The 22736-nt window shown below is 38.5% G+C and overlaps 1 protein-coding gene across 8 annotated transcripts in view; it reads right to left on the bottom strand.

Annotated features, from left to right (window-relative positions):
• Positions 1 to 22736, bottom strand: part of FBXO34 (F-box protein 34) — an 88062-nt gene that overhangs the window by 12249 nt on the left and 53077 nt on the right. For 3 of the 8 annotated variants that reach the window (XM_045451042.1, XM_045451041.1, XM_045451043.1), the window contains exon 2: positions 19247 to 19328. The exons of 2 other annotated variants lie outside the window; for them this stretch is intronic. The gene's annotated coding sequence lies outside the window, so the exon portion shown is untranslated. Of the gene's footprint in view, positions 1 to 3778; positions 3803 to 11208; positions 11352 to 18407; positions 18971 to 19246; positions 19329 to 22736 lie in introns of those variants that run through there. 3 more of the 8 variants (XM_045451046.1, XM_045451045.1, XM_045451047.1) reach the window with 3 other exon arrangements.

Here is a 22736-nt window from a genome sequence, read left to right as displayed (position 1 = left end):
CTAAGGCCAAGGTCAGCCACAAACACAGTTCAAAAATCCATTAGGTACCAAATAATGTTTGATATGAAAAATCAGAGAACAGGGGCATCTGGGTGGCTCAGTTGGTTAAGCAGCTGACTCATGATTTTGACTCATGTCATGATCTCATGGTTTGTGAGTTCAAGCTCCACAGTGGGCTTTGCACTGAGTGTAGAGTCTGCTTCGGATCCTGTCTCCCTCTCTCTGCCCTCTGCCACTTGCTCACTCTCTCAAAAATAAGTGTTAAAAAAAAAAAAAAAAAAAGAACTAATGTAAAAAAATAAAAGAAAAATCAGAGAATAGCATGAAATTCTGAGTGTAAATACAATACCACACTGCACATCTGCCGTGCATGGGGCCTCAATCTTGAGCAAAGTACCAGCTAGCTGGGCACAGGCTGGCCCATTATAGGTACCTGAATTTAAAATAGGTTATTCCTCACAGGAAAGAAGAAAGAGGCAAAAAAGTAAAAATTCAGAGTAACAAATATTAATGCACCAAGCAAAAACAGCTTGCTTGCTGTATCAATGCAGACAAAAGATCTGGCAAATGAAGACTTTGGTCAGCAACCCTGGGTAGGGGTGGAAGGGGTAGGGAAATTACTTCAGAAATAGGACCCAGGGTATTTACCAAAGAAATAAAGCCTGAGCCACAGTCCTGTGCCCAGCTGTTTAGTAATTACTCTTCCTTCTATTACATATCGCCTAGGATCTGTTGAACCAAGACTGAAGTAGCAATCTATGCAATGGCTGTTCAAAGTATTCTTTAAGAATTACCACTTATAAAGAAATGAGGCTTATTGTCAATCGAAACCTGAGAGGTTGCTGTTCTGGAGCCTGTTTTTTGAGTTTACCAAAGCCAATTCAAATCTTGGGAGTTAAGGGGTGCCTGGGTGGCTCAGTCAGTTAAGTGTTCAATGCTTGGTTTCAGCTCAGGTCATGATCTCACGGTTCACGAGTTTGAGCCCCACATGGGGCTTTGTGCTGACAGTGAGGAGCCTGTTTGGATTCTGCCCCTCCCCTGCTTGCTCTATTAAAATAAATAAATAAACTTTAAGAAAGTAAAAATAAATAAATCTTGGAGTTAAAACAGTATTTCCAGAGTGCCTGAGTGGCTCAGTCACTTAAGCGTCCAACTTCGGCTCAGGTCATGATCTCATAGTTCATGAGTTCGAGCCCCACATTGGGTTCTATGCTGACAGCTCAGAGCCTGGAGCCTGCTTCAGATTTTGTGTCTCCCTCTGTCCCCTTCCCTGCTCATGCTCTGTCTCTCTTGCTCTCTCAAAAATAAATATTTAAAAATTTTTAAAAGAAAATGAGTATTTCCAAGGAGTAAATGTGAGAAATCTGTATTACCAAAAAAAACCCTCAATCATTAGGCACCAAGGAGCCCAAATTGTCATATTACTGGAGAAAAATCACAAACCAGGGCTTATGTACTTGTCTTAAATCTCATATAAAACTTCCTTGAGTACAGAGGGTATGTCTTCACTATTCTGCAGAATTTGACTAACCCTGGAATTCCTAAAGCCAAACAGGAAAGACAATGGTATACAAACAAGGTATAGAGACCTCTCACTTACAGGGTAAACTATGGGCCTTCAGAACCAGCTTTACATAAATGCAGAATTTAACAAGTCAGAGGTTAAAAGAGCTCTTATATATAAGTCCTATCTTCTGAAATTCCTGGATGTATGTATTTACTTAACATGGTTGTAATCATATTATATATACAATGTTATGCTTTTTATCAGAAGTATTGTCCATGTTATTACATGGTCTTGAAACCCATCAAAACTGTTAATGTATAAGTGCCAGAATTTAATAAATATTACCTCCAATCCTGGAGGTTCTAATGCAACTTTCATGCATGCATTCTCTTATGCATTTAAAGGTATGTCCTTAGGAGATTCCCAGAAGTGGAATTTCTGAGTCAGAGTTTGAGTATTTTTATGACTGGGTACATCTTGCTCAATCACTCCCCAAGTAGTGCTAATTTACCCTGCCACTACCAAGAAAATCATGCCAGTTTTATGGGCAAAAGTTGTGTTGTTTAAAGGGAAAGAAAGCAAGCAACGTAGACCTAGAGATAAAAAATAACAAAGAAGTAAGAACAGAATAATCTGGTTTCACTTCTAGAATAATAATAGCTCTAAAATGTTTACTATGTGCTAGGCACTGTTCAAAGCTCACAACCACCCCACCCCCAAAAAAACCTAAGTGCGTATTCTTACTAACCCTAATTGCAGGTGAAAAAACCAAAGCAGAGGGAGGTTAAAAAAACTTGCCAAGATCACAGAAGCAAGCACATCAAGAAGCCTGGGTGTGCACAGTCAGGAATCAGAGGCTATCCTCTTACCTAGCACATTATGAAAAGAGGGAGCGCAGATGAGGAACACATGGATGAAGACTTCATCAGTAAACTTAATCTCATTGTCATAAATACAGACTGAGAAGTCTAACTGTGACAGGAAACAGAATTTGGGTTAAATTTTGGATGTTGAGTTTGATAACCAACTTAAAATTAACCTATTCATTTATTAAATACTTAACTTCCCTTTCAGTGTCAGACTAGACCCTGAGACTTCAGCATGAACAAAACTAACGGAATTCCTGAACGCATGGCAAACCTAAGAAATCTACACTGGTCCTTTAGCTTTTCACTCATTTACAAACTTAAAAGTTTCCCATGTGCTGAGTCAAGTTAGCAACAAAGACAGACATCACTAAGATCACTCAAATTTTATTTCTGACAAAGAGAAACTTCAAAAATTTAATGCAAATATGACAGTCTGGGCCACAGGCCTGAGTACAGATGATATTATCAGAGAATAAGGCTGGGTTGGAATGACTGTATACAGAAGAATACACAGGACAATACATACAGATATTATTCTGGTGTTGATTTATAATAGACTTATTTATTGACGACAATTAGTTTCAAAGAAAGAAAAATGGTAGGGAACAGATGAGATAAAATATAACCATAGGCAAGTGGAAAACTATGAAATGATAAAGAGTAAGACCAATATGAATAGGAATATTAATATATATCTAGATTTCAGAGGTCCTACCATCTCTTTCCAGTACTAGACTACATGAAGCTATACACAACACTTCGTCATTTCCCCAAAAATGCTTTGAGGCAAAGAGAAATAGTTACCCTTGCTATACTTTTTACTGACACTCAACTACTACTTCATCAGCAGCATATCGGTTTGCTAGAGCTACCATACAAAATACCACTAACTGTGTGGTTTAAACACAGAAAAGTTACTTTTCATAAGTCTGGAGTCTAAAAGTCCAAGATCAAGGGGACGGTGGGTTTGTTTTTTTTCTGAGGCCTTTCTCCTTGGCTTGCAGAAGGCTGCCTTCTCATGGTGTCCTCACAGGATCTTTCCTCTGGACACACATGCCTTTGGTGTCTTTCTCTTGTATGCAGAATTCTTTCTTTTAAAGACACCAATCAGATTAAATTAGGGCCCACCCTGTCTACCTTCTTTTAACTTAATCAACCTCTTTAGTTTTTAAGTTTATTTATTTTGAGAGACAGAAAGAGAGAGAGAGAGAGAGAGAGAGCAGCATGAGTGGGGGAAGGGCAGAGAGAGAGGGAGAAAGAGAATCCCAAGTAGGCTCCACACTGTCAACACATGGAACCTAACGTGAGCCTCTGTCTCATGAACCATGTGATCATGACCTGAGCAGAAATCACAGAGTCTGGATGCTTAATCAACTGAGCCACCCAGGCACCCCTTAATCACCTCTTTAAATGCCAGCTCTCCAAATTCAGTCACATTCCCAGGCACTGGGGATTAGCGCTTCAACATATGCAAAGGGAAGCAGCAGGCAATTCAGCCCCTAACAATGGGGTAAATGTAAGAATTCATGAGTTAAAGCTTAATGTTTTAAGATCATAAAATAAAAATAACCAGAAAGCTATTCTGATTTGATCTCCATACAACCCATATTTATTTAAGAGAACATTTCAAATCATTCAAGAGCTCACTGCTCCAAATAATTAACACCTGGACAACTGTCTTTCTGCAAAACATGTCTGGAAGGGGAAAAATGTTATCACTCCTATTAAAATCTCATTAGTACAAAATACAATGGTTATTATTAACCTTTTCTGCAGCCACTATAAGCCCTTTAAAATTCTGATGAAAGAAAATGGATGCTCCCTGAGGAGGGAGCATGGGGCAAGCTGAGGGCAAAATACAGGCTGGCACCAACCCACCTTCCAGGTGGAATAAGTGTGATAGTCCTCAGACACTCCTGGCTACCCAAGAACAAAGGAAAGGGCTTTAAGTGCTTGCCACGGTAACGTGGGAAACTAAGGCAAATGAAAAATTAAATTCCCTTACTGCCTAGAACCCACTGACAAGTCCTTGAAACCAGCAGTGACCTCCCTCTAGGAGCCCAGCTGTCTCAATGATGACACTTTGCTGGGGGCAAAAGAAGTTTAACTTAACATTATCCCAACCTTGAGGATCCTGTAAGTCTATTTCCTCTATCTCAACTGCTCCACAATATATGCTGGCAATCATGCTCCAAACTTACGGCCTCCGGATAAACATCTGAAGGGTCTCATGACTGAGGTTTTACTAAACGGTAATAAATGGCATTTCCGTAGCAACAGCTAGCCCCTCAAGGTCCTGGAAACCTTGCTTCCAAAATTTCTTAGAGACTTACTCTATCCCTGACCCCCTCCCAACCTGAGGGTATATAATGAGTTACCTGTCATGACCCCAGTGCAGAAGCTCTTCCTGCCCACAGGTCCTGTTCCCATGCTTTAATAAAATCATCTTTTTGCACTAGAGAGGTCTTCAAGAATTCTTTCATGGTCGTTGGCTCCGGACCCCCCACCATCACCCCCAAACTTCATCACTCCCTGAGGAAAGGACACATAGCCACAAAGTCTGGCATGATTATTATTTCGGGAGATTCACAAACCACCTCCCTAAAGCTCATCAGGATCCATGGACTCAGGTTAAAGAGCACTGACCTAAAGGACCATTTATATCTAAATTAAAAACTAAATCTATACCAAAATGGACCAAAACACTTGAAATTGAGATTATCTTGAAAAATACAGGATATACAGTAACCATGTTTATATTTAGCTACTTGCCAAAGGATTGGAAGTAACTAACGATCAACCAAATAATATTAGAATAAATTTTAAGCCTGTTAGCCAACACTAAAAGTGGGGAGAGGAGTGAAGAGAGAAGAAACATTACTTCAGAAAGTCTAAGAAAACCTACTGCAATTCAGCACAAAATCTTAGAATAAAAAAGAGACAAATAACAAGAGGTAGAAATCACTAACAAGTTTCTTGTTTACTGACAGAAGATCCATTATTTTCTACACACCAAAGTCACAGTCAACAAAGATAACATTATGTTGTGAAATTTCAAAACCTGGCTTGTCGTCTTCTCTCTGTATGCCTGACTACCCTCAAAAAACAGCTTTGGATATGTTCAGACAATTGGGCAAAAGAGGAACTTCTGTTGAATTCACTATTCCACCTAGGGACGTACCTCTGTGGACAATTTTACTAAGGTGTAAACTCCCAAGGATAGGAACACTTGTCTGCCTGATTTACCACTGCGCCTCTGGAGCCTCATTCAAAAATCTTTTGTTGAATTCAAATGGATGCTATATTCTAGAGACAGTCTGACTGTGGAAGACAGGCTGAGAATGTAACATCCATCTCTACTGTACAAGCAGCTCAAATGGATCACTATAGTTTTGTGTTGGATCCAACACGATATGAAGTGGCAATATGGAGCCCCAGAAAACAAAAGTGCTATTCATTAAAGAGATTTCTTGTACCATTATTTCTAAAGAGATACCCCAAAAATAACTTGCTGGAGCTCCAGCTGGCAAACTGCTGAAAACCTTGAATTTTTATTTCCTGGTCTAGTACTTCAATTTCCCTTCTATGTCCATTTATATGATCCAAAGTCCAAGTTCATCTGTAAAGTGAACACACAAAATCCCCCACAGAAAAGTGAAAAACAGGTTTATTCCACTGTAGATGTATCTGAAGAATAAATTCAACTTCTTGGCTCTGAGCAGTAAGAGAGAAGTCAGCTCACCTCAAAAGCCCTGACCTTGAACAAGAGCTGAAAAGAGTAAGAAGAAACGCAGTACAATGTATGAGGGGAAAGAAATTAATTATCTGGTCACTTTCTGATTTACTGAAGAAAAGCTCGTCTATTAAACTCACCACATATTCTTATGAGCTTCACTGACCGGGCAAAATCACTAGGTCTTCAACTACTTTCTAGTGCACCAGCTTCAGATGCTTGCTTTAAACGAAATACCGATGAAGAAACTGGGTTTTTTCCCTAAATAAATCCTTTCCAGAAACAAAAATATTATCATATTATAAATATTAGTAGGGGACTATTTGAAAAGTCCTTAAGGACACCAAGTGAGCCCCAGACTCCTTGATAACTCTCAAATGTAAAATATAACAGCTGTGAAATGGGAAAACTGAACAAAGTCAGATTACCTTCCAAGCCGCCCTTCTACAGTTATGAGAAAGAAAATTGCACAATTTAAAAACCAAGGTCTTCAGTAAGTAATACCAAAGCTAACTGTACTAAGCAGACATATTTTAGACTTTATTGCTCCTGATTCCAAATCAAGCCCAGAAACAGTTTTAGAAAATTAAGTGCCTAAGCTCATTAAAAAGAAAAAAAATTACACAAGTAGGTAAAACTTTAAAACAGCAATTTATTGTATTAAACAAGTAGGGAAGTACACACTCATTAGAATGCATATTCACCCCTCATACTTATCTCTAGCTGGGAAAAAACTACTGGTAAGCACTCTAAGACAACTTCCTACCTAGATGAAACACATGGGTCTAAAGTTGCTCTGCAGTAGTCAGCTACCCAATAGAGTATACAGCACATCTCAACACCAAATTATGTACAGTACTGCTACAAAATCAAAATAAAATACACTTAAAGCCATTAAATGCCTTAAATTAGAATTTTATTTCGGGGGCACCTGGGTGGCTCAGTCTTGGTTTCAATTTAGGTCATGACCTCACGGTTCATGAGATCAAGCCACAGGTCGGGATCTAGGGCACTGACAGTGCAAAGTCTGCTTGGGATTCTCTCTCCCCCTCCCCTTTCTGTCCCTCCCCTGCACGCTCTCTCTCTTTCAAAATAAATAAACTTTTTTAAAAATGCTCAATCTCTGAAAAAATTATTTAAAAATTTTTTAAATTTTCTGATAGGTTTTGATTCAAAATAAATGGAAGGAATGATAGAAATAGATGTTACAATTTTCTAACTTTTAGTGAATTAATGGATCTGGGCAAACCTGAAACATAGCACATGCTTCTGAGAGAGGAAAAGAAGGCATTAAAAAAAAAAAAAAATTCTAATCTGGTCAGTCCTTTAAAGCCAGCTACCAATTTATAGAAAACACAGGAGACAAAAATATATTACACATCTGAGGAATACAAACAGTAAAATCTAGCAGGGAAACTACACTATAGAAAAATAAGGCTGGTTTCTTCAAGCAAATCCCAACTTAGAAAGACAGACAGACTGGGGATGGGTGGGGTGTGTAGGCGGGGAGGCTATCCCATTAAAAGAAACTTAACAAGGAGTGCCTCTTGCTGGCTCAGTCACTACAGCATGTGACTTCTGACGTCAGGGTCTTGAGTTCAAGCACCATGTTGGGCATTGAGCCTACTTAAAAAACAAACAAACAAAAAACCCTTAAGAAACCAGCCAAGGGGCGCCTGGGTGGCGCAGTCGGTTGAGCGTCCGACTTCAGCCAGGTCACGATCTTGCGGTCCATGAGTTCGAGCCCCGCGTCAGGCTCTGGGCTGATGGCTCAGAGCCTGGAGCCTGTTTCCGATTCTGTGTCTCCCTCTCTCTCTGCCCCTCCCCCGTTCATGCTCTGTCTCTCTCTGTCCCAAAAATAAATAAACGTTGAAAAAAAAAATTAAAAAAAAAAAAAAGAAACCAGCCAAATATAATGGATACTGAGTCAAATAGACATACTATAAAAATTAATATATATGTGTGTATATATGTATTTTTAAGTCCTTATCTGTTAGATATACACCTTAAAATCTTTTTAGAGTAAGTGATATGATAGTTGAGATCTCCTTCATAACAATACGGGACAGAAGAAATGGTTTGGAGTATAGATCAAATAAGATTGGCCATGAGATGATAAACTGTTAAAGCTGGATATGGCTAAGTGCAGGTTCGTAACTCTATTTCTACATTTTTGTACATAACAGAATTTTCTCATAATTACTGGTTTTTAAAAAGGGGAAATAATTGGAAGCCTTTGGAAAACAATGGATGAATAAGCCTGGAAATGTTCATTATACACACACAGGGTGAAGCTGCATACAGTCTGATTTGGAGGAAAATGTGGTGAAGTTCAGTGGTTCCTGGGTAAAACAGCTCCACAGGACTCTTTGTAAGTCCCTCTCCACTAAGCCCCAGGCTATCTGATGTGTCACTCTTTCCGGGTTCAGACACCGGGCACCAACCAATATAAATTCTTCTTGCCCTACTCCACACTAGTTACTAAAAATTGAACAGGAAATAAATTAGAGAACAAAAAAATATATAAAAAAGAGAGACACAAACAGAATCAAATAAAAAAGAACTAAAAGACAACAGTGATCAAGATCAATCAATCCATTTCTTAATTAAACAGATATGGCTTTCAATTCCCTCATTCTGTGACCTAAATGAGCAGTCTAATTATTAATAACTGAACCTGCCTTATGGATAAGTGCACTTAACTTTCATGACTTTAAAGATAAATATAAACATTTCAATAAATGCATAAGAAATTTTGCTATTTAAAGATACCTCATTGTAAATTCTTTTATAACAATACTCACCCCCCACATTCACCCATGGGGAAGGGAGAAATGATAGTATTAGTATTAAAATATTAATATTATTAACAACATAGCCATTGATATTTATTAAGCACATATAAACATTAATTTCATCTTCAGGACAACTGTATGAGATATATACAATTATTATTTATTCACATTTCACAAATGTGGAAACTGACCAATTAAAGTGTAATGAATATTTTTAAATAATTGGTTATACAAGCAGTTCATCTTAGAATATTAAATGATGGGTCTTTTTTTTTTAAGTATTTATTTTGAGAGAGAGCGTGAGCAGGGGAGAGGCAGAGAGAGATGGAGAGAGGGAGAATCCCAAGCAGGTTCCATGTGATTAATGCACATAGCACGACTCAGGGCTCCAACTCAGGAAACCATGAGAACATGACCTGAGCCAAAATCAAGAGTCAGAGACTTAACTGACTGAGCCACCCAGGTGCCCCGACAGGTCATTTTTTAAAATGTGCTTTATAACATTTTTAAACAAAGCTGTGTGTGTATACACACATATTGATATAAAAATAAATAGAAGAGTCAAAGGATTTGCTCAGAAGTCACCAAATCAGCTGTACAGGGCTTCCTAATTACAAGTACAGTATAATAATGATTCTATTTCCTAAACCCTCAAATCCCAGTGGTTCTCCATTCTTTAAAAGGAAAATTAAGTCACAAACCAAAGTCAGTTAAAGTTCATTTTAAAAGAAATGTTTCTTTTGCCCAGGAAATGGTCAAAGACTCAAAGATTAACTGAACATACACAGATCCAGGCTGAACAAAAAGCCAAAAGGAAAGCATTAGATACCATCTACTCCTTAAGGGCAGGGACCCTGTATGGTATTTTATAGATTCCCCCTATGAGATCAAGCACAGAATACTTTACACATAAGAAGGGTTCCATGATGGGAATGCAAGCTGGTGCAGCCACTCTGGAAAACAGGATGGAGATTCCTCAAAAAACTGAAAATAGAACTACCCTCCGACCCAGCATTTGCACTACTAGGTATTTATCCAAGGGATACAGGTGTACTGTTTCAAAGGGACACATGCACCCCCATGTTTATAGCAGCACTATCTGCAATAGCCAAAGTATGGAAAGAGCCCAAATGTCCATCGATGGATGAATGGATAAAGATGATATGGTATATATATACAATGGAGTATTACTCTGCAATCAGAAAGAATGAAATCTTGCCATTTGCAACTACGTGGATGGAACTGGAGGGTATTATGCTGAGTGAAATTAGAGAAAGACAAAAATCATATGACTTCACTCATATGAGGGCTTTAAGAGACAAAACAGATGAACATAAGGGAAGGGAAACAAAAATAATATAAAAACAGGGAGGGGGACAAAACATAAGAGACTCATAAATATGGAGAACAAACAGAAGGTTACTGGAGGAGGTGTGGGGGGGGGGATGGGCTAAATGGATAAGGAGCACTAAGGAATCTACTCCTGAAATCATTGTTGCATTATATGCTAATTAATTTGGATGTAAATTTAAAAAACAATAAAATTTAAAAAATTAATTAAAAAAAAAAAAAAAGGAGCTCCACGAAAAGTAAACGCCGGGAACTATTCTGCAATAGCATCCCAGTCTCTCAAACCTTCATCAATCTGGCCTCCAAATAAAGGGGGAAATAATACTTAATAAACTCCTTTGACTCAAAATACCTACTCTTCATTGTCATGCAATCTACTAATGGACCCACCGGACTTGCTGGGTGGGAAAACCAGTTTGACAAGGCAATCACTGCCCTGGTCCAGAGACAACTTCATAAACTCAGTACCCAAATCCCCCCAATACCTCCCACAAGGAAAAACTGTTCTACCCCATGACTTCCTTATAAAGTCTCAATATCCTCTGTCATCGAAAGTTGATAACTTAACACAATGGTTCTCAATCTTTCTTGAACTGTGGACACTTCAGAATCTGAGGAAAAGTCTAAGTCTTCTGCCCAAGAAAAAAGGCCAGGGCATGCACACAAACTATTCTGCACAGAATTCAGGGGAAATCTCAAGGCTTCTGATTAACAGCTCCTGTCTTAGTTCTTCTTTGTATCTTTCCTTTTACCGTCACAGGGACTGTTTAACCTTTCTTCCCTACCTGTTACCATCTTTATCATTTACTCACTGTACTACTACTGTAGTACATTGTACAACTACAGAAACTGCTTACCCAGCTGGGCCCCTCCTGCCCGGGTCTCATCCACTGCCCCACCCTCACCCAGCAATATTAAGGAATAGCTACTATATGCCTCCCATGGGACACTTACCTTGGTCTATCTTGTCTTCCTCTTCCCTACTATACTGTAAACCGAAAGGTATGAGTAATCATACTCCTTTCTGTAGCTCTCACAGAGCATGTGGCACAGGGCCTTCCTTGCACCTGGCAAGTGTTCATTAGAGTGAATCAACGTCAAACCTAAGGATTTAATGGAAATCTTTCTTTTAAAAGATCAGCAACCATCTTTTAAATGGAACATGGGAGTGCCTGACTAATCGATACTTGGGCAGACCAGGAAGTTGATACAACTAAACAACTCCACCCACCACTTCCTGACCTAGTGCACTGCTAGCTCAGTGATGGGAGGTGGAAGAAGTGGAGATGCTCTCCAGGTCATGGTCACTTTTAATCTTCATTACTTTTCTGCAAAGCAAAACACAATTTGGCTTGAGTAGCCACTTTTTTCCAGCACCCTACTTACCTAAAAATTTCTATGCAATGCCAGATTTTAAAGAAAATCCTACTCACCAGCCATGTGCAAACAAATACTTCCACAAAAGTTTTCCAACTTAATACTGTCAGTTTAAGTAGAGTAAAAACAACTTTCACGTTGCTAATAACCTCCACGACAGAACAATCTAGATAAGCAGACATTCAGCTATGAGGCAACATCCTTCTCATTTTCAAAGCCCCAAACCACATCCTTTAAATACTAAAATATACAGACATGAAGTCCCAACAAGAAATACTGTAAAGTCTCCCCATGGTTCTTTACTATATTAAACACAGCTGTCCAGGGTCATGTTTACATAGATTTTTTTTTAATGCCAAACCAACATCAGTGCTAAAATATTTCTGATAAACAGACTCCTACACACCCAAACTAGAAAGGAAAAGGGCACCAAGAAGTTTAAAAATACTTTCATCTTTAAGGGCAATAAAAACACAAACTGGGTCCTATTATCATGTTTTGGTCATTTTGGTGTAACAGTTATATATATTTATTTCAAAGCCACAATGCTTTATTAATTACTTTAATAGAAAATCTTAACTTCCCTGGTTCTTTCTAAATCAATTACAAAGTATGCAGAGTTCACACCCAGAACCCTTAGGACTTCAATTATTAATAAACCAAACCACAAAGGAGAACCAGATACCAAGATCAGATTTCACTGCTAGGTTAATAGGTGGCAAAACTGTACATACCAAACAGCAAAGCCAAACACACTACGAGTTAAGAAATGATACAAAACTACATCACCCCCAAATTTCTACCAATAAGCCTATTCCTCTCATACTGCCAATCTTATAGAAACAGACTATTAGTACAAATAAAGTAACCAATCATAATTCACAAACTGCTGGAATTTGTGACTTGTGGGTCTCTTGTCAGCCTCTAAGCAGGATCCTACTCCCTAGGAAAGGTGGTCTTATAAGCTAATAAACTGTAGCCACTGGAAAAATAAAACAAGTATCTTCCCTAAACATACCAGCACCTGAGCTGTAAGACATGTTTTGTATCTACAAAGCACTTTTGCAAACATCTCATCTGCCCTCTTTCTGTTCCTCAGATCATTTGCATCTTGGTTGTGTACAAAGGTATCAGCTGCTCCTTCTTTCTTTCCTCCCCAGTCTGCATATGCCTATTCCCCCATGCTCATGTCACCACAAACCTATATATAACCTTAATGTTTTTGTATTGAAGTCTGCAACCATTGTGCCGAAAGGAGATAAAAGCTCAAAAACTGAAACCTGCTCAAGATCAAGTAGGGATATAGCCATAACTTCAAAGGTCAACATTTTCTGATACACTACAAGCTCAAAACACTACATTTTAAGTTATAAAAGATTAAGGGGCACCTGGGTGGCTCAGTTGGTTAAGGATCTGACTACTGGTTTGGGCTCAGGTCATGATCTCATGGCCTGCCTTAGGCTCCACACTGGGCATGGAGCCTGCTTGAAGTTCTCTCTTTCTCTCCCTCAGCCCTTCTCTCTCTCTCTCTCTCTCTCTCTCTCTCTCTTAAAATAAGATTCAAACAAAGAGGTACACCAAGTTCTCCTTATGAAAACACTTTACAATATATGTTACTTCAGGAACTGACACTTAGTCCCATCATGTATTAAACATTTCCAACTTTTAGAAAGCATAGTAAAAGACAATCTGAGAAAGAGCTTTGTATCCAAGAAGCCTTCTACAGTGATTAGCAAAGAACCAAACATTACCCAGAAGCAAACCAGAAGCTAACCTGCATTACCTGGGATCTTACAAACAGGTGACAGTGCTAGACCTAATTTCATGCAGAGGCAGATCCTTTACATCAGTCATTCAGTGTTTCATATAACAACGCCCTCAAGGAGAATAACATTTACTATAATTCTTATTTCTACTCTGAGTGGGATGTATAGGTGAGAAAAATATTAAATACCCAAGGATAATCAAATAGGAAGTTCTTCAGTTCCTGAATTCATGTGGAAAATAATTATTGAACACCTACAGACATGCTCCAAGGTGCCTGAAACCCTGATTTAATGAAGGAAAAATGAAAGCCAAACAATGAACAAAGGTTTCAGCAGCAGCTCAAATGTAAAAAAGTAGAGAAGATGAGTTATCACAGTATCTTTAAAATGTGACAAACACGGGGCGCCTGGGGGGCTCAGTTGATTGAGCATCTGACTTTAGTTCAAGTCATGATCCCACAGCTTGTGAGTTCCAGCCCCGCGTCAGGCTCTGTGCTGACAGCTCAGAGCCTGGAGCCTGCTTCGGATTCTGTGTCTCCCTCTCTCTCTGCTCCAACCCACTTGCATTCTGTCTCTGTCTCTCTCAAAAATAAATAAACATTAAAAAAAAATTTTTTTTAAATGTGACAAACACAACAGAATTTGCAGAGTGAATGGCAGCACTTATACTGTAAGCATCAATTTAGTTTTTCAAACTTTATTCAAAATAGTATCAAAATAATATGAAACTAGCATATTAAAGTATATTAATAAAGTATAAAGTATATTAAATAGTTTATAGTTGTATAAGAACTAGAAGCATACAGGGTTTACTAGTTTTGTTCATACATATTTAACTACATAACAATGCAACGTAAAAATGTTTTAATTCTATTTATATTAAAGGATCTTGGGGCGCCTGGGTGGCTCAGTCGGTTAAGCGGGCGACTTCGGCTCAGGTCATGATCTCGCGGTCCGTGAGTTTGAGCCCCGCGTCGGGCTCTGTGCTGACAGCTCAGAGCCTGGAGCCTGTTTCAGATTCTGTGTCTCCCTCTCTCTGACCCTCCCCCGCTCATGCTCTGTCTCTCTCTGTCTCAAAAATAAATAAACGTTAAAAAAAAAAAAAAGTTTAAAAAAAGGGTCTTAATGAATTTCTTCCTTTGGATGATTCACATGTTACTCAAATTTACAAAATAATACTCCAGACCAGAAATTATTTAGTGCGGGAGAAGATGAGAGCAGCACAGGAAAAACTATTAATATATTTATAATGTAAGTGCATACCACAGAGATTTGATTAAAACTACACAGATGGTAGAGATTTTTGGACCCACTCTCATCTAAATCTGCAACACTAGCATTACACTCAAATTGCAACTACCGGGACACCTGGCTGGCTCATTCCTTAGAATATGAGACTCTTGTTCTCAGGATGTGAGGTCAAGCTTCATGTTGGGTATAGAGTCTTAATTAAAAAAATTAAAAAACAATAAATTGCAACTATCCTGTGGGGGGGCCTAAAGAGACCAGACCTTTCCTACCTTTGGGAATTTTCTTCCGTTTCACAAGTATAAAATAATTTCCAGCCTCTAATTTGAACATTCAAGCAATCATTACTCCTATTCAAATCTCACAGTTTGTGAGCGAAGGTACCAACTAGATCTTTTCTTCACTCAGTATTTACTAAGCATCTACTATTTACCAGGCACTCTTCCAAAGATTAGCGATACAGCAGTGAGCTAAATATAAAAGTATTTGTCTTCATCAGATATACATTCTAGCTAGGAAGCAGACTAATAAAGCATATGGTACATGAAAGGTCTTTATGGAAAGAAAAGGAAGTATGGAACATATATATCATATATAAAAAATATATCTAAAGCATAAGATTTTGGAAAGCTATTTTACAGTCAACCATATCATGAAACAATTTTTTTTAGTAAATAAAACTCATTAGAAAGAATATGAGTGCCCTTTTCTATGACAAATCTAGAAATGGAATACGAACATCAGGATAATTGAAACACAATGTCACATAAAGCAAAGTCTTTTAGGAAATGAATCTGATCCTGCATTGTGCACAAACCATTCCTGAAATACCCTAGATTTGAAGCAAATTTTAGAAGATTTATGGAAACACATACAAAAAGCCTTAAAAGTGAGTTTAAGACAATATAAGGGAAAGGCAATATAAAAATCAAGAGATTATTATTTACGTCACTCACTGTTAGCATAAGTGTATAGTATTTCCTAAGTTTTTATAACTAAAACTAAATTTGATATAAAGAGAAAAGTGATGTCATGGCTATCCGAGGCAACTCAGCTGTAAGTTGCTTGCACGATTACAGGAAACACACAAATCAAAACTACAGATAAATGCCTTCTACAGGTTCTCATTTGGGAAGATGGCAAGGGGAAAAGAGAAACATCAGAAGAGGAACAAAAAACAGGCAAATCCAACAGGAAAAACACCATCTTTGAACTTAACATGAAAACAAAGGCCAGCCATAAGGTAAAGAAAAGCAGTACTGAAATTAACATTTTTCCTAGCAAGAACCTAGAAAAATAGGCAATGGGAAGGCTCAAGAGGCAAATTTTATCAGAAAAAACAAATTATTGTGAAATTTTCTTTTTGGTCTTAAACAAGTACTTTAATTCCCAAATACCCCTTAAAAAAAAGTTGCACAAGGAATTAGCTGAAGATCAGAAGAGTATGAATACCTAGGAAGTTAAAATCCATTTGGTTGTATCAGCTGAAGAAAGTAACTAAAGTTGATTAGGCTTTAAGGAGGAGCTTAAAAAATTTTTAAGCCATGTTTGTTACGCCTTTAGGAAAGTGTAGGTAGGGGTGCTGAATCTTCTTGTATTGAGCAAGTTCTTTGATTCTTAAGGGGGTATAATCAGTTGTGGGTCAAAAACTGTACATCAAGATTCATCACAGCTTGGATGAATTCTTTCTTAGGTTATTCTTCTTTCTTCTATTAAAAAAAGTTTTAATTCTATCCCACTATCACATTTCTATCCATATCCCACAAATCCAGAAACAAAATTCATTGACTCTCCAAAATAATATTGAGTAGAAAGTTAAAATTTTAAGGGCTGCCTGGTTGGCTCAGTCAGAAGAGCATGCAACTTTTGATCTCGGGGTTGTGAGTTCGAGCCCCACACTGGGTATAGAGATTACTAGAAAATCATAATCATAACAATAATAATAAATTTTAACAAAGTTAAAATTTTAGAAAGAGAATGATTCAAAAGTATCAAGAAACATCAGACTTGGTTAAAAATCCTTTAAGATCATCCAACTTCCTGGGCATCTGGGTGGCTCAGTCAGTTAATTGTCTGGTTCTTGGTTTTAGCTCAGGTCATGATCTCATGATCCATGGGTTCGAGCCCCACACAGGGCTCTGTGCTGTACAATCAGGCTCTGTGCTGATAGCACAGAGCCTGCTTGGGATTCTCTCCTTCTCTCTCTGCCCTTCCGCCTCTCACTCCCTCTCAAAATAAACTTAAAAAAAATTTTTAATTAAAAAAATAAAATTACCCAATCCTGTTATTTCATGCTCAAAACAAAACAAAAACAAAGAAAGTGTAATGTTTATTTGGTTTCTTGAACAGAACTTCCTTACTGTGGGAAATACAAAGTCTGAGAATCAAAGAATCACGAGATGACCACCTACCCATGTGTTCATACATTGATGGAGGACCAGAAAACACACTTTTATCATTCAATTCTTAAGCTGACAGGGTTCCAAAGGCTAGCTTATACTAAAAATCACGTAAATTTATTAAGTCATAATGGAAATCAAAATTCCAATTTCAGAAACTGGAATACCTAAGTTCTCCGTTCATATTGTCTCCTCTCCTGGTATCAACATTATTAAACCAGAAGGTTTGGGTTACACATGAAAAAAAGCAAAGAAAGAAGAATAACCTAAGAAAGAATTCAACCAAGCTATGATGAATCTTACAGTTTTTGACCCACAACTGATTATAATCCCCTTAAGAACCAAAGAACTTGCTCAATACAAGAAGATTCAGCACCCTTACCTACACTTTCCTAAAGGCACAACAAACATGGCTTAAAAATTTTTTAAGCTCCTCCTTAAAGCCTAATCAACTTTAGTTACTTTCTTCAGCTGATATAACCAAATGGATTTTAACTTCCTAGGTATTCATACTCTTCTGATCTTCAGCTAATTCCCTTAACTGTTCTAATCTCTCTAGCTGCTCACTTACTAAACCACAAAGTTCCTTCTGAGGATGTCTCACTGCATCTATTACTACCCAGCTCTTCCTAATTTTCTGAGTCTCCGTATCTCAAAGCTGAATAGTATACTCCCTTCAAAGAGAAGAACCTGGGGCGCCTGGGTGGCTCAGTCTGTTAAGCATCCAACTCTTGATTTTGGCTTGGGTTATGATCCCACAGCATGGGATCAGGGTGGGATGAACCCCAAGTTGGGCTCCGCCCTGGGCATGGAGCATGCTTGGGATTCTCTCCTCCCCCTCTCTTCTGCCCCTCTCCCTCACTCATGCATGCACTCTCTCTTTCTCTCTCCCTCTCTTGTGGGGCTCAATCCCGTGACCTATAATCAACACCTAAGCTGAAACCCAAAGAGTCAGATGTGTAAATGACTGAGCCACCCAGGAGCCCCCAAAATAAACTGCTTTTCAAAGACATTTTCTCAAATCTCCCTCAGACCCTTCCTGGGCCTCCAAGCAATGATTCTCTAGTTTTCATGGCAGATTCTTATCCCCACCCCCTCAATCTCCCATCCCCACCTCCAGGAACTTTTAATTAAGTACAATCAATTCTGCTATATGGGATTGACAGATATATTGGGGAACAACTTGAATAGAATGTGAATTTTGTGTTTGCTTATGTATGATTTCTACTGTGAGAAACATTGAATGTACATTCAAAACTGCACTCAGCTTATCCCAGCTGTATAGAAATATAAAAAACACAAGCACACATCTCAAACATTTTAGCAAAAATTTTTTTTTAAAAAACATGTCAAGGATACACACCAACCGTACTGTTTTCCTGGAAATTTTCAGATACATTGCAGCAACATGCGTGAGTTCACGGAGACATCCCAGGCTCCTCAGATAGTCTAGACTGGGAACTGGCTAAATGCTCCACCCAAGTATAATGGCTCTAAATTCAACTTACATGCTATACCAAGTGGCCACCCAAACCTGTCTCCAGGACTCCAGGTTTATACACTGACTATTCAAAATCTCCACCTAGATGTCTAATAAGCTAGCAAAGCATCTCAAACTCAACATGTCCAAAATCAAAATCCTGACTCCCTGTGCACGTTCCACCACCACCCTCCCAAAATCTTCCCCATTTTAGTAATCAACAAACCCATTTTTCCAATTTCCAAAGCCAAAAACCTTGAGTCATCCTTGACCCCCTTTTTCCCTCACAAACCACATCAGGAATTCCCATTGGCTCTACCTTCAAAATATACTCAGAATCCAACTACATCTGACCCTTGAACAACAGCGGGGATTAGGGGCACAGACACCTCCCCATCCCTATGCAGTCAAAAATCCGAATTATAAGTTCTGACTCCCCCAAAACTTAATAGCCTACTACTGACTGGAAGCCTTACTGATAACATAAACAGTTGGTTAGCACATACTTTGTATGTTACATGCATTATATTCTGCATTCCTACAATAAAGCTAGAGAAAAGAAAATATGAAAAAAAGCATAAGGAAAATACATCTACAGTACTGTACTATAAAAAAATCCATGTAAGTGGACCCAAGCAGTTCAAACCCATGTTGTTCAAGAGTCAGCTTGTGCCATTCACCACCTCCACTGCTAATACTCTGTTCTAACCACAATTTCTCACCTGCATTAGTCTCCCATTAGTCTTTGAATTCTATTCTTGCTCTCCATACGGTCTACTCTCAAACTCAGCAACCAGTATAATCCTATAAAGAAAAAGAAAAGCTCATCATATTTTTTTCTGTGCCACACCCTTGTTAAAAAGAAAACCACAGGCCCAAAATGGCATCACTTGGGGGGGCACCTGGGTGGCTCAGTCAATTAAGCATCTGACTTCAGCCCAGGTCATGATCTCATGATCTCACAGTTAAAGGGTTCAAGCCCCACATTGGGCTCCGTGCTGACAGCTCACAGCCTGGAGCCCACTTCAGATTCTGTGTCTCCCTCTCTCTCTCTCTCTCTCTCTCTCTCTGCCCTTGCCCTGTTCCTGCTCTCTCCCTCTCAAAAATAAATAAACATTAAAATTTTTTTAAAGATTACATAGTCCTCTATATTTTACTAGCTACCTGAAAATTTAGTTTTATTGTTGACATCCTCTAAAATCATAGTAGGTGTTTCAGACAACAAATCCTAATATATTCTTTTTCTCTTTCCACCAACCTTCTCCCCAGGACTTAGCTTTAAATACAGCTTTAAACACATTTAAGGAAAATCTCTGAGATTTAGGTTCCAAACAACCTTGTCTCATAGCAAGATCTAACACCATGCACTTCAAAATCTAAGCATGCCTATTTAAATCAAAGATTACCTGTGACCCAAACCCACACTATTTGGCCAAACCTAAAAATCACTTTTTACCTTTGCCTCATTCAATTCCCTCGTCCTCCTGACCTTCACTACCAGCTGTCTTCAATGTGGGGGATTATGAATTGATGAGCTTTTAATAGGAAGCTATTTGATTATTCTTAGGCAGAAAGTAAAGTCCATCTGGGTTTGTTTTGGAGTCTCTGTGATGTGACAGAACCTCAACTAGGGATTTTACTTCTTCTATAAACTATTTCATCTGCGACTTGTGTATACTGAGGATGTTTAGACACACCTTAAGCAGGCCTGGTGTCTAGTCTACCAAAGTATTTGGATTGTCTTAGGTCCTTCTGAAAAGCAATGGACCAGCATCCTGCCCCACTTCAAGAACGAGTTGGCTCCTTGTTACTATGGTGATGAACACCCTGTGAACAGAGGTAATTTGCCACTTGCTGAAAATTCAAAGCATTCTGTAGCATTGTTTTTTATCAGGAACAAGGTGGGAGGAGCAGCAGAACCAATTATGGAGTATATTTATAAACACTTAAAGGAGTGTGTTACTTTATTCTGAATAACAAGATTTTAAATTGTTTAGTTTACAGGAAAAAATGAAGGAAATAAGAGGACTGAAGAAAAGAAACATGTTGACCTACATCCTAACACGTACAGCTCTGCATCATTGTTGAACCTGGCACTACAGCTTTTCCAGAATAGAGTTCTTAGACTGGTTTTCAGATTGGTCGCACATACACAATATAAATTAGTTTTCTCACCAGCATTTAGTCTCCTATTAGTCTCCTGCTAGTGTGTTTTGTGTATGTGTGACCAACCAACAGTCTGGAAGGGAAGAAAAATCCACTCAAGTAACAAGTTATCAACCAAGTAGGGTAAGAACAATGCTTCTGAAACACTAACAGTTAAAGGAAAGAAATTATATCTCAATAAATTCTTAAAAGTCACACTCAGAGGCACCTAGGTGGCTCAGTCAGCTAAGTGTCCGATTCTTGCTTCTGGCCCAGGGGCATGATCTCATGGTTTGGGAGTTTTGAGCCCCGCATCTCTCTCTCCTCTCTCTCCATCCTTCCCCTGCTTGTGCATGCTCTCTTTTTCTCTCAAAATAAACAAACATTTAAAAAAAAAAAAAAAAAGGAAGAATACTCAGCACCTATTCCTGATTTTCAAAAAAATTCTTACCAAACTAGGAAAACTTGACCTTAATAAAAGGAAACTAACAGAAATTTATATGAAACAGCATACTTAATATCAAAATATTTAAAACATTCCCCTCCTATATTCAGGAATAAAACAAAGATGCCAGCCATCACATTACAAAAACAAACAAACATGCCACTAACATATTCAAAGGGAAGAGACAAAAATCTGTCACTGCTTGCAAGCTACATGTTATGGGCTTTCATGTTACTAATCAAATTAAAAGTTACTTGGTCTCATAGCTCAAAAACTTACCAGATACAAGATCAAAATTTAAAATCAAACAAAAAAAACCATGAAACAAATAATTAACACATGACCCAGCAACTCTATTCCTAGGTATATACCCCCAAAGAACTGAAAAGAGATATCCAAATACTTGTACACAAAATTTTATAGCAGCACTATTTAAAACAGGTGCAAACAAACGAGATGTCCGTTAGTGGATGAATGTATAAACAAATGGTGGTGTATACATACAATGGATTAATGAAGTACTGGTACAAGTACTTGTAGAGAGCAAGATGGAGTCACTCAGGTCAAACAAGGGCCTTTGTCAAGCAATGACACTGTTAAGGGTACTGCAGCTACAAGATATCGTCAAGACCAGCACCAGTTAATGACACCCCAGAAGTGATAACAAGAAGCAGAGGAGGTCTGGCAGGGACCCAAGAATGATTAAATCCTTTTAAAGGGGGGGGGGGGGGGGATTTTTGCAGCTGTCAGACTCTTTAGACACTGACCCCTCTTTGACCACTTTAAAAAGGCAGCTGCAGCTGGAAGGCTCTGCCCAACTGATCTCTGAACAGAGGTGAGATCCTTCACTGCTTGAACATAATAAGCAGTAAGTGCTGAGAGCTGACCCGAACAGGACCTAGGCCTGATCTCAACTGGTCGCTCACAGACTGACTCCTCATTTGGTTCATTAATTTCCCACCCCCTGTGTGATCTTGTGTGTTGTGTGACTTGTCTTGTGCTCTGCTGTGTAAGAAGAAGCCAAGTTAATCATGTGGTGAAATGTCACTGAGTTTGGAATCCTGAACCTGCTTTATAATTATGTTAACACTGCTTTATGACTGAATAGAGCTGACACTGTAGACAGATACAACTTACGTGTGTACCTTCACAGCGTGCTTATAACAGTACTACAACATGGATGAACTTTGAAAACATTATGGTAAGTAAAAGAATCCAGACACAAAAGGTCACATATTTTATGATCCATCTGTAGAACAGACAAACCTATAGAGACCGAAAGTAGATTAACGGTTGACTAGGGCCTAGGGATGGGGGTTGGGGGGGCAGGACTCGGTGGGCAAAGAAATGGGGAGCAACTACTAATGGATATGGAGTTTCTTTTGGGAGTGATGAAAATGAATCAGAGGTGATAGCTGCACAACTATGTGACTATACTAAACACCAATGAACTGTATACTTTTAAAACGCAAATCTTATGGCATATAATTCTTATCTAAATTTAAAAAGAATAGTAAGATTCGTTGTGGGAAAAATAAAGTTCCCAAAACATACAAAAATACTACAGTAATCAAAACAGTATGGCAAGAGAGCAGAAACAAGTAAGTAGTTCAAGAAAACAA

This window comes from Leopardus geoffroyi, chromosome B3 (genome assembly GCF_018350155.1).
Source record: "Leopardus geoffroyi isolate Oge1 chromosome B3, O.geoffroyi_Oge1_pat1.0, whole genome shotgun sequence".
NCBI classification, from domain to species: Eukaryota; Metazoa; Chordata; class Mammalia; order Carnivora; family Felidae; genus Leopardus; species Leopardus geoffroyi.
This window is presented reverse-complemented; position numbering and strand designations above follow the sequence as displayed.